Source organism: Cetorhinus maximus, chromosome 2 (assembly GCF_964194155.1).
Source record: "Cetorhinus maximus chromosome 2, sCetMax3.hap1.1, whole genome shotgun sequence".
NCBI lineage: Eukaryota > Metazoa > Chordata > Chondrichthyes > Lamniformes > Cetorhinidae > Cetorhinus > Cetorhinus maximus.
In genome coordinates, this window is record NC_135880.1 from 171,540,113 (window position 1) to 171,552,422 (window position 12,310).

Sequence of the window (12,310 nt, forward strand, 5' to 3'; positions counted from 1 at the left end):
GCCTTGGACCCTGGCATCGGAACCCACCTTACCAAAACCGCCACCCCGCACTGGACCAACCTTCCCCCCACACCCCCCCCAGTCTGACCTTGTCCTGTGGCCTCCTCCAGACTGCTCCATACCCAACTAGATGGGTCTGTCAATCAGGCTGGAGTTCAAATGGGGAACCTGTTGATGGTGTCATACCTATGCTGCGGTATAGTGTGTGGGGAAGCCCCAGCTTCCAGCTTCCCTGCCCTCTAACAGCTCCCTTTCCCTCAAAATCTCCCCCTCTCCACTCCTTGCAGGTATGTTAAGTTAAAATCTGCCGCATTGTGTCAGTCAGTGAGTTGAAGGCAAGGCTCGCAGCAATCAATCCATTTTACAACAGAGTTCATTGAAACCAAGCACGACAGAAATTTATCTTTTTATTCTTTCACAGGAGTGGGCATCACTGGCTAGGCCAGCATTTATTGCCCATCCCTAATTGCCTTGAGAAGATGTTGATGAACCACCTTCTTGAACCACTGCAACGCATGTGGTATGGATACACCCAAGGTGCTGTTGGGAGGGGAGTTCCAGGATTTCATCCCAGTGACAGTGAAGGAAACTCATGTCAGGATGGTGTGTGACTTGGAGGGAAACTTGCAGGTGGTGGTGTTCCCTTGCATCTGCTGCCCATGTCCTTCCGGGTGGTAGAGGTCATGGGTTTGGAAGGCGCTGTCGAAGGAGCCTTGATGAGTTGCTGCCGTGCATCTTGTAGATGGCACACACTGCTGCAACTGTGCATTTGGAGGGAGGGAATGTTTAAGGTGGTGGATGTGGTGTCAATCAGAGGGCTGCTTTGTCCTGGATGGTGTGCAGGTTCTTGAGTTTTGTCGGAGCTGCATTCACCCAGGCAAGTGGAGAGTATTCCATCATTCCTGATTAGTGCATTGTAGATGGTGGGCAGGCTTTGGGGAGTCAGGAGGTGAGTTACTCACAGCAAAATTCCCAGCCTCTGATTTGCTGTTGTAGCCACAGTATTTATATGATTAATCCAGTTCAGTTTCTGGTCAATGGTAACTCCCAGGATGTTGACAGAAGGGGATTCAGTGACAGTAATGCCATTCATTGTCAAGGGGTGATGGTTGGATTATCTCCACTTGGAGATGATCATTGCCTTGTGAGACGCAAATGTTACTTGTCACTTGTCAGCCCAAGCCTGGATATTGTCCAGGCCTTGCTGCATTTGGACATGGACTGCTTCAGTATCTGAGGAGTCAAGAATGGTGCTTTGGTTATCTAAGAAGAAATAGAGGGAAACAATAAAGGATAAACGCGAATGGTACCATTCTCTGCTGTGAAGATCCCAAGACTTTACAAGCTAGACTTATCTTTTACTCTGGCAAATGAGCTAAATTATTGGTTTAAATTGCAATTTACAACCTATTCATGAAATTGTGGGAACCTGTGAGTTTGATTCCTGAGAATTCAGCTTTGTCAATGGTCACCTGAAACAGCAGCAAATTACAAGACATCTCTACTCACAATACTTTACTGCTCTCAAGCAGCTAGTGAACTTATTAGCTGGTACAAATGACAGATTATTAACTCCATTGTGGATTGTCAAGTGTTTTGGGGAAAATTACCTCAATAGGAATTAGAAAGAACTGGCTTTAGTGGCTAGACTTGGACTTGCTAGATAATTTAATAAATGTGAGCAGACTTTTGCTGACAATTAACAGTATCCAAATTTGCAATGGAGAGAGACAGGTGAGGATTTGTCACAAAATGGATAATTTCTATATCAATTTCTTGGTAGGAACTGTAGAATTTGTTACAAGTAGAACTTGTTACAACAGAGAGCAAAGTTAAAGCATAAATTTTGATGCAAAGTGGCTACACAGGTTATATATGGTCATAATGGAAAGTTGCAGATGTTGAAGATATATGGCAAAAAGATCTTGCACTGGCAAAGAAAAATATTTATACATAAAGTGGAGACAAAAATGGAAGGGAAATTTAAATTTGTTTGAACATGCAATGATGGATCAAAGATTGCACCCGTTAAAGGTATTTCCCTGACCCAAGCTTGTCCTATGTCAACCTTCGCTGTTATTATTTTTAACACTATTCACCTGATGCTGATTGAAAGCTTTAATTGTGCATATGCAATGAAGGTGGTGATGCCATCAAAATGGAAATCCTTCACTTTAAAGTTTGCCCTGACATTTGTCTTACAACTAATGGAGATTGAAAGGATGTCCAGTGAACCAAACTTATGCTCTGAAGCTCGCAGATATCCGTTATTCACTTGTTGGACAAGAATATGCAAAATATGATTAACAGGCCTGTTAAATGTTGTAAGGGAGGATTGTCGGATCTTGTACTCTCAGTGGTGAACACATGTTCAAAGGGAATGTGTGTCAGAGATAAAAGTCTATATTATCCACTCAAACAAAATCCTGAATGGAAATATAACAAGGCACAGTTGTGTCTAATCGCATGTTGCCTATCCACTGCAGTTCCCAGGATCAGCCAATGTGGGAGATCCTCTCCCTAGTGTTGCAGTTTCAGTTGATGCAGCCTATTTTTTAAAGGTAAAACAGACATATTAGTGGATACCATATCAAACAAATGATGATCCATATACTGTAACCAGAAGTAAATCACACTATGTTAGCAAGTAATAGTCAATTTTATTCATGAAGATTAATCTAGATAAGTATGCAGAAAAGCTGGGAATTATTATATTAATCATGCATCCTATAGTGTTGTCTTCTTCTTAGGCAGTCCCTCGGGATTGAGGATGACTTGTTTCCACTCTGGTTCAATGAATTCTGCAATGGCTGGTCAAATGTGTGACCTGAAAGATGCGGGGCAGATGGTGCTTGAAGGGTTGGTTAGGTGGATTGTTTGGAGGTTTGTGCAGTCTCCCCAATGCCTCAACTACACCTCTGTGTGTTCTTAATTGTGTCTTGAAGTGCTCAGTGTCTTCCAGAATGAACCTTCTCCATTTTGGTCGGTCAGAAGGCAAGGACTCCTTTTGTCGACATGTATGTTTGATCTCTTCTGGGATGCTTTGTGGACATCCCTAAAGTGTTTCTGCTGTCCTCCTGGGAGTCTCCTGCCATGACCGAGTTTTGAGTAGGACAGTTTCTTCACGAGTCTGGTGTCAGGCATACGAACAATAATCCTGCCCAGCAGAGCTGATTTTAATAATGTACCCACTATCAAAGCCACAATAAGCTGTGTATTGGTAACACAGTACCCAAATGCACATTTATGCCGACGTGCCCATGATGTCTCAAATGCTTTCTTCACAAAGAAAGAGGAATATAGTGACCCTCTTAAAGCAGAAACCAGCACAGATACAGGCATTGCAGGAGATGCAGCAAGTTATCATCAAAGAGAACAATAGGGTGAAGAAACAGGCAATTGTGCAGAAGGAGCAGTAACAGTAAGGGGCAGGGCAGCAAAGAGAAGGATTTTAAGAGATGGACATTGGGATTGTCCTTGTGACAGATAGGGAGATAATTCACATTTCAAATCATAATGGCTATATATTTTTGATAATCAATTTCTGAGATGTGGTTGGTCAATCTTGCACTGATAGACAGTTGAGCTGAAATGCACATGGAGACAATATTCATGGGTTTCAAACTCATTTAAGAAGCAAGGGATAATTCATGTGCAAATGCATAATTCATATGTAAATGAATTTGAATAGAAAGCAAATTGAAACTACTTAACACAGGCTGCTTGCTTTGTCCTAAAACAATTAATTTGAGGTAAAAGGCTTGGGTTTAAACCGTTGGCATTCAAAGAACTATCACTTCAATTTGATAAGCTTTGCTCAGCTGTAACCAATGCAATTGACTGCCTATTTCCAGTTTCAAAGTGCAGGAGAGGTAAACGTCAGGGTGGGTGTTGAGAGTGTAGGCTCTGGAGTGGTTAGATAAACCTCCCTCCACTTCAGTTTTACAATATGGATGCAGATCCAGGTTTAGATTTGCCAAGAGAGTTAATTAAATGCCTGTTCTTTCTTAATTATCTTATATCCAAGAAATGAATACTCTGCCCTGCCATCTCAAATGTTAGGGAAAATGGAGCAGAACCCAGCTTCACTGGCACTTTGGCTGGCGGGGTTACAGTGTCGGCCTTGGCTCATTTGCCAACACTCTGGCCTTTGAATCAAATGTGTCGGCTGAAGTCCCACTCTAGGACCTTGAGCGTGAAAATCCAGGCCGACACTCCAGCTCAGTACTGAGGGAGTGCTATACTGCTGTTTAAGGTTGCTCTCTCAGGTGGATGTTAAAGATCCCATGACTCTGGTAGAAGAGCAGCAGAGTTATCATCAGTGTCCTGGCCAACATTTATCTCTTGATTGTCATCACTTAAAGAAAAATTAACTTATCATTATCAGTTTGCTGTTTGTGGGAATTTGTTGTGTGCACATTGTTTGTCATGTTCCCTCTATTACAACAGTGACTAGACTTCAAAGTACTTATTTAGTTGTAAAACATTTTGGGACATCCTGAAGCCTTTAAACGTTCCATATAAATCAAGTCTTTATTTTTTCTCTTTTACTTGCAGTGATGGAACAGGAACTTCACTGGAATTTCAGCTCCTTTCATTATCAAGTGAAATCTGCCCAATTGCTTTTCCACTGTCGCCATAAATCCATATTCTTGCTTAAAATTCAGATTGCATGGTTTATTCTTAAGGGACTCAAATTTCCTGCAAAAGGCAACTCTTCTCAGGTGGAACAAACACTAACAGCCAAATTTCCGTGAAGGAGGTAAGAAGCGTGAGTTGGAAAGTTTCCTGACTCCGCAAACCCACCTCCATTAAGAAGGCTACTGCCCACTATATTTTCATTCTTGGGAGGTGGGTGCATAATGGAATCATGCCAACTGCCTCCAGAGGCTGGCCTGTGGCCACAATGAAGGTGGCTTGATGGCTAGGCTGGCAGGCTAGAAGTACCACCTCTGTTTACTGGGACATCGATCCAGTTGTAATCATCACTTTCAAGCCTTCAAGCCTCCATGCCCCTCATATCTCCCATGCCCATTCTATGCATCCTCATAATCTGCTACGCCCCTCTCATATCTTCCATGCCCCTTTATTGCCCTCATGCATCCTCCATACCCACCCTCCCAGTATCCACAATGTACATAACCAATGAACCATTGGCAAGTCTGACAAGCCTTTGAAATGATCCTGAAACTGACAACATAAGCAGAGGCTTTGAAAGTATACTTTGGGAATGAAAACTGATCTGCTCATAACCTTTTAAAAGTGTTAATAAATCACAGCCATTCATAGTATCAATGTCAAAAGCTTTCATTTACTTCACACTTCTTAATATTGTGTAAATAAACACACAGTTATTGAAAAACCACATCAAAGAAAGAATAACATATTGTAAGGTAATAAATATGTCAATCAAACAAAGCTTGCAATCCCCTCTACAGCTGTGTCAACATTATCTGCTGAGAGCTAAGTACATTTACAATCTATATAAATGATTTAGATGAAGGGATTGAGTGTATTAGAATCATGTTTTCTGATGATGCAAAGTTAGTTGAGAAAGTAAGCTGTGTGGAGGGTGCAAAGAGGCTGCAAGGAGATGTAGCACCATTAACTGATTGGAAAAGAAGGTAACAAATGGAGTACAATGTGGGTAAGTATGAAATTATCCACTTTGATAGGAAGAAAGGGAAAGCAGAGTATTTATAAAACATGACAGACTTGTGGTATTCAAAGGGATTTCAGAGTTCTTGTACAAAAATCACAGAAAGTTAACATACATGGCCAACAAGCAATCAAGAATGAAAATAGATGGTATGTTAGCCTTTATTTCAAAGGGTTTGGGGTACATGAGTAAGCAAGTCTTGCTGCAATAATATAGGAGCTTTAGTAAGGCCACATCTGGAGTACTGTATACAATTTTGGTCTCCTTACTTATGGAGAGGGGATGCAACAAATGCTCACTAGATTGATTCTGGGATGAGAGGACTACTTTATAAAGAGGCATTGAGTAGAATGAACTTATATTCTCCAGAGTTCAGAAGAATGAAAGGTGAAATCATTGAAACTTATGAAATTCTTAAGACAGCTTGACAGGGCAGATGCTGAGAGACTGTTTCCCCTGGCTAGAGAATCTAAAACTATTGGTCACAGTTTCAGGATGAGGCGACGGCATTGTAACTGAGATAAAAAGGAGTCTCTTCACTCAAGAGGGTTGTGAATTGTTAGGGCAGGATTTTCCCTGTCGGGCAGGCGCGGCGGACGGGCCCGAGAACGGCCGCGAAACCAACCCTCGCCCAGGATCGGGCTCCTACTGTGATTTCATGCTGGCTGTTAATTGGTCAGCCAGCATGAAATGCGCGCTAAGATTCTCAGTGCTGCTGGGGTGGGAGCGGGAGAAGCACGAGCGCTAGAGTGTGCACATGTGCGGGGGAGCACACACTGAAAACTCCCCTGAATGCATGGAGCTGCCTCAGAGAGCTGAAGAATTTTAAATACAAAAATAAACATTTTACAAATGATATAAACATGTCCCCACATGTGACTCAGTCACATGAAGGGGGACATGTAAAAAAAGGATGTTAAAACATTTTTGTTTTTTCAGTAACCATTGGAAACCTCAACCCGCCCGTGGATGAGGCTTCGTGAAAAATGCCAAGGCCGCCTGGCCTATTCACCCGCTCACCGATTGAACAGTTGAGCAGGCAGTGAAAAATGCAACTTAATTAATGCTTAAGGGCCTTAAAAGGCCTTTTAATTGTCGGTGGGCGCGCTGCCACCTCTCGCGCGCACGTGCCGACCAAAAGATGAGAGTGCACGATGACGTTGGGATGCTTGGCCGACGTCATCATGCACTATTTCATTCCCATTCAGGTCAGACACACGCCCGCCCTCAGGACGAAAAGTTCTGCCCTTGGAATTCTCTACCCAGAAGAACTGTGGATGTAGAGTTGATCATTATATTCAAGACAGAGGTAATAGATTCTTGGGCACTCAGCGTATCAAGGGATATGGGGATAGGGCAGGAAAGAGAAATTAATATAGAAGATCAGCCTTGATCTCACTGAATGCAAAACAGGCTTGGAGTAGCCTACTCCTGCGCCTATTTCCTGTGTTTTTACATTCTTATGTTCGATTCTATTCCACTGGAAATGAAGTCCAGTTCTTTGCTTGCCTTTTTAATGGTTTTATTACCCATTTGTCCCCACTTTTAGTAATTTGTATATCTGCACCCCCAGGTCACCTCTGTTCTTCCATTACATTTTCCAAGCAGTATGTGACCTACCAAAATGTATTACCTCACACAACTATATTGAAGTTCATTGTCAACTGCAATACCCAGTCTGCAAGTTTATTGATCTGTGGTTGTACTTTCTGCATTTTGTATTAACCACATTCCCCAATTTGATGTAATCTGTAAATTTTGAAATTGTACTTCCAATTCCCGAGTCCAAATCAATACTGTGAATGGTGAATAACAGTGATCCCTGCACTGATCCTTGTACAACAACACTACCCATCATTTGCCAATGTGGCCATCAGTAGCATTAAGAATGGCTTTGGCCTATGTTGTCACCAGGGAAAGTGGGTTACAATTTGTCCACAACAGCTTCATCAATCAATACATTATCAGAACAGAGGAAAATTAAGGGTGAGAAAAGACCTAGTGCCCATTGGAGCTTAATCAACAAATATGCTTAGCTAAGACTTGTTGGCCAATCCTATTTTGAATGATCTAATGTTACCTAACATGGTGAACAACTTAACATGTTCAAGATACATTAACTAAATACTTGTTCTACAACATGTTATAAATTTGCACTCACATTATGTACTAGCACCTTGGATTCATCTCATTTATAAATACTTACCCTGAAAATTTCCTTGCCAATTTAAATACATTATGGTGTATAAACAGTGTACAAAATTCTTTTAGTGAGGAAATTTGTGTGGAAAATGTTTCTGCCATTTGCATATCTTCAAAAACCTTCCTAGAAATTTCCTCAGGCTTCTTGAACATTCTCATGATCTACCCATTTGTCTCAGTTGCACATGGCAGAGTGAGAGGCAGCCATGTAGCACTGGTGAGTTTCCTGGTAACACTCTCTGAAGCTTAGACTGAGATGAATGCAACACAGGAGCTACCAGGAACCCCTGGTCAAGGAAGAAATAAAGGTTGTGCGGGCTTGAAAAATCTGGAACATTTATATAGCGATTTCCATGGCTGGGAAATGCTTTCTGAAAACCTTTTTTATTTGCATTTTTCTGTACAACTGTACTTGTTCCCAACTGTCTGTCACAGGATTGGCCTTACAGGGAATTACATTCCTTACCATTCTCTACCAACCATTCCCGCAGTCATAGCATCTCGGGAGCAGGCATAGCTTTACCCATATACCATTGTATGGCATTACTGTGGGAGAGGAGGAGCAATACAGGATGGTGCTGAGGTGAGCCATGCACAATTGCAGGAGTATGCACCCCAAACAGATATTACCCTCCAAAGAATTAACAGACAGCACACAGTCATACAAGGATCTCTGAGGAGCTCTGCGTAAGAGATTCACAAAGGGTCAATAAACCATGTCTGTATCCTGCTTTCAATAGCAGTGAAGATGCCTTCAGTGTCTAAGGAAGTGGGTCACTGCAGGAAGCCATGGGAGAATCTTTGTAACACCAGCCGGTAAACAATAAAGGCACAGGTTTGTTAGACCTCCTTTACACTGATGAAACATGGTGTTATTATGACACAGCCGATGGTAAAGGCTGAGTTGTTCAAATCCCAGAGGGAAACTTGAAACAATTGTTATAACCTATTTGGCAATTTGTATGATTCAAAATGCAGCCTTTGAATTCAGTAATAATAAGACGACCGAGTCTCAAGAGGTATTTTATAAAACTAAATTAAACACTTATTAATGCAAGAAAGATTGTAAACACATATCTACGTCTACAAAATTGCTACTATAATGACTACAAAAATCCACTAATTAATCTGACTCTCAGTTACATCCCTGTTAAGCCAACAGTAAAACTCTTAGATTTAAAGAGACACCTGGCAGAGCGCACCCTGGACAGTCATATTCGAAATGAGTTTCTTTCAGCTCTGGGTCTTTGCAGATAGACTTGAGGCTTAGCAGGCTTCTTACACTTGTTGGATCTTAAAATGCCTCTCTTACACACAATGCCCTTTATCCTTTATACATATTTTTCTCTTTGAATTTAAATTTTCCATTGTATCACTAGGCTTTTAATTTTACCTCTTCTAATAATAAAATCCTTTCATTCCACCAATTGTATTATTAAGCTGAAAAAAAAAATAAACACATTGCTTGGCATCTTCTGACTAGGTGCGAGATTTCACCCATTCTTTTGAATGGTTTATTTAAAAATGTAAATTGCCCCCTTGACACCTATGTTTCTAAACTTCCTCATGTTTATCTAATTACCATTTCAAACCTACTACTTTCTATACATCAAGGCCTCTAGACCAGCTGGCTTTAATCCAATTAAGACACACAGACATACAAACACATAGACACAGGCACCACTAAACTTTATTTTAAAAAATAATTTCCAATAACATTATAGACATTAATATTTCTTCATGACAGTATAAATCTGGAATTCTCTCTTCCAAAAATACTGTTTAATCTTGGTCAATTGAAAGGGTGAGCAGCTTAGGCCTATACCCATTGGAATTTAGAATGTGAGGTGATCTTATTGAAACATGCAAGATCCTGAGGGGATTTGACAGGGTGGATGCTGAGAGGATGTTTCCCCTTGTTGGGGAGTCTAGAACTAGGGGACACAGTTTAAAAATTAGGGGTTGCTCATTTAAGGCTGAGATGAGGAAAATATTTTTTTTCTATCGGAGGGTCGTCAGTCTGTGAAATTCTCTTCTTCAGAGAACAGTGGAGGCTGGATCATTGAATATATTCAAATCTGAATAAGACAGATTTTTTGATCAACAAGTAAGTCAAGGCTTACAACAGGCAAGCAGGAAAAGATTATGGCAGGTGTAATAATTATGGTTTTATTTGGTGTGTAATGTATCTTTAAGAATAATACTTGTTAATGAAGATCACATGATCTGTAGTAACCAATAGGAGAGTAGCACGGGCTACCTCTACAGTCAGTGCAGAGATGGAGTTGGAGTTGAAAGCACATGTGTAATTGCTGCTCAGTATATTGTAAATAACCTTAATGTTTCCACCCAATAAGTGTCTGCAGATCAACTCTATCATTAATAGTACAATTTGACAACCCTACAACAAACTGGTGATGAGGATAAAACAGAATTGAACAGAAGAAATCAAGTTAAAAAGAGAGGAAGATGCACTCACCAGGTATCCTGTCATTTAAGTTAAAGAATAAATGGGCCCTGATCCAAATAGCTGAGAAACCTCCTGGAGCACACCTGGCATTTAAAAAATATTACTAAAATTGCAAGACCCCTGAGTGAGAATCCACAAGATGCGTGAGCAAAACCAAAAAAAAGAGAACCTGTACTTAAATTGTAAAACAGGCAGTAGCACTGCAGCCTCAGTAGATTAGAGAAGCTGGCACAAGAAATTTAAACAAAAAATAGGCCCGATTAGACAATGAGGCTACTGGGTCTCCCAAAGTGTGAGACGTCCAACATCAAAGAATCTGTAGAGTTTTAAAAAAAAAGAAAAAAACCCTGCAGAATCACCCAGAAAATGGAGAAGAAATCTCAGCTGTGTGTTTTTTTTAATGAACAGGAACAAAATTTAACAAAGTTAAAAGAGAAGAAGGCCCATGATCGCAGGGATCCCACCAAAATCTGAAAAGTGCGGGAAACACAGCAGAGAAAGCTGACAGCTGCAGAGACAGCCCGAGTTTTTAAAAAAAAGCTGACTCTGCAGAAAGTGGTAATACATTTAAAGTGGTAAATGCAAGAAAAATGGCTATGGACAGAAAATTAGAAGAGATCCCAGAGAGTGGGCAACTCTGCCGGAGGGAAGAAGCGACCCCAGAGAGATGGCAAATCCACCAAGGGCAACAGAAGACCCCAGAGGGAGGGCAACAAGAAATTAAACAATTTCTGAAAGAACAGTTCATTGTCCTTCAAGATCAAATGCAAAAGGAATGTGCAACCATTCAGCAACATGAAGAAATGAGGGCCGTCTCAAACAGTAGAATGGAAGCACAGCATAAGAAACGTGAAAAGGGCTCAGGGGAACTTGTTTAACTGTTAAATTTCTTAGGTTCCTCACTGGTATGTGCTCGACAGATCAGAGACTGGACAAGTCGAGACCCAGTCCTATCTCAGGTATGAGAACAAGGGCTACATGGTTGGTCACAGGAGTCCGCATCTGACGAAATGAAACCGTACCTCAACAGAGGACATGAAATAACCAGCCAGGATGGCATCTTATTTTGGGAAGCATGAGTGATAGTTCCTCCAAAGGGAAGGGAGCCACTTTTAATTGAACTACACAGTGCCCATCCAGGAATTTCCCGAGTGAAAACCAAAGCACGCAGCTGTCTATGGGGACCAGGGATGCATGGTGAAATAGGCAGTTTAGCAAAGCATTGTGAGCAATGTCAATAAATGTAAAATTTATCAGTGACAGCTCTGTTACACCTATGGAAGTGGCCAAGTAGGCCCTGGGTGCAGTTATACATTGACATCATTGGACCTTTCCTGGGAACAATGTTTCTGCTCATTGTCTCTGCCCATTCAAAATGGTTGGACACATATGAGGTGAAGTCACCAACATCGGCTGCTACAACTGAAACTATGTCAGGATTTTGCCATTCACGGACTACCAGAAGCAGTATTTTCTGATAATGGCACAGCATTTATGAGTGCTGAGTCTCAATGGTTTATCAGCCTCGATGGTATCACTCATGTGAAAACTGCACCGTACCACCCTTCCTCAAACGGATTGGCCAAAAGGGCGGTTCTCAAGTCAGGCATGAAAAAGCTAACTGGTGATTCCTTGGCAACCAAGCTAGCTTGCTTTCTCTTTCATCACTGGACTACCCCTCTGTCATGAAGCTGTTAATGTATATAATACTTTGGAAAATATTTTTCTTTTAAAGTATTGATAGGTTGAGTCAGCAGGTGTGAGAGCTGGTGGTCTGATTCCTGAATTTAGAGTCGCATCTCTAACATAACACATAAAATTACAGGTTATGACAGTTGTTTAAAGTATCCCTCTGGGAAATTTACATAACTCCAATTTACCAACTGCATCAATCATAATAATTGGACGCTGTGCCAGGATAAATTATATTTCTAATTCCTCGATTGGTTAGGAATTGGTGAATCTTAAGCTTATGAGTA